Below are 1,362 nucleotides of genomic sequence, written 5' to 3'. Positions count from 1 at the left end.
GTACACAGAGTTCTTCAGAGATCTGACTCAACCACAGGGTGTCAGTGCTGCAGTTTGAGGCTGGTGTTCTTCGTACTCACCTGGGTGGTTTTGTCGAGGCGCTCCTGCTCTCCGTGATGAAGAGGTGCGGGAAATGGAAGCCTCGACGGCGGTCCATTAAATCTTAATTTCAGCTCCGAGATTAAATGGCTGCAGAAAAACAGAACCATCTGTCTTCCAAAGAGTCTCTCTCTTCAGGAATCTAATTTCACTTCCAGGAAACTGAATTATTATTCATGCACGCCTGATTCCATCATTGTGGAGGCCGTTTGCTTTGGCAGACATTCAGCGTCTCGTGGACCATCTCACACAGAGAGGAAGAGCCATTTCTACAGATGATTGCACAGGCTCTCTGTTAGTTTCTCTTGGGTCTGTCATTCAGCACACTAACTCATACATTTCTTCTCAAACACAAAGTTACTGCTCTTTTTGTGCATCACTGGGGCCCAGTTCGTGTGGAGCTACTGGGGAGAGCACCGTCATCTCCAGAAGCAGCTCATTAGGATGCACAGAGGGTTTTTCCTGTCGGGGAGATTTCACACGCCTCCTGACGGGAGGTCAAGCTTTCCACCACAGAGGAAGAAAGAAACCGTTTGAGACAATTAAAAACTGGATTTTTCTGCTTAATCTGGAAAATGCAAACTCAAAAGGCTTTAATAATAGAGTGCAGACACCAAAGGAAAAACCCTCATGAAGTATTTAAACAAGACAAAAAAAGACTGCAGCTTCTGGGCTCTGAGATTGAATGATATCATGAAACAAACTCCAATTTAAAGGGATGTTTTAAAGCTGTTACAAAAGTTCACTCACGTCAAAGACCTACTTTGATTAAAAGGGTGTTTTTAACATTTTCTTATGGAAACTTTCATTCGTAAATTGCATTTTGGAGTATTTCTTTATTCAAATTGTTATTAATCAGAAACAGGTGAAAAAAGGCAGTTTGAAAAAGCTTGTATTTGTGATGTAAAAAATACACTAAGTGGGCTTCAAGCTTTATGCTGCGCTCCTGGGAGGGAAAAGGGGGCGGGGTTGCTCCACTTGAAAAGTACCGCCCACAACTCAGAGTTGAATTAGTAATGAACTACTGCCACTCTGCAGAAACTAATGTCTTTTAAAACCTTTTTTTTAATAAAAATAGCATAATCTTAATTAAAAGACCAATGAAAACGCTTTTAAAAATGGCTCAAAAGATGATCGGGTGGGTCTTTAAAAAAGAGGGGGCATTTCATATCTCCTAGTTTTTCCATTCTGAGCTTGTTACCTCATATGAACCCATTTTTGAAAATCTAATATGAACCTGATTTATTTAGTGGCCACAAGCTT

This window comes from Oryzias melastigma, linkage group LG11, assembly GCF_002922805.2.
Source record: "Oryzias melastigma strain HK-1 linkage group LG11, ASM292280v2, whole genome shotgun sequence".
NCBI classification, from domain to species: domain Eukaryota; kingdom Metazoa; phylum Chordata; class Actinopteri; order Beloniformes; family Adrianichthyidae; genus Oryzias; species Oryzias melastigma.
Note: the sequence above shows the minus strand (reverse complement) of the source record.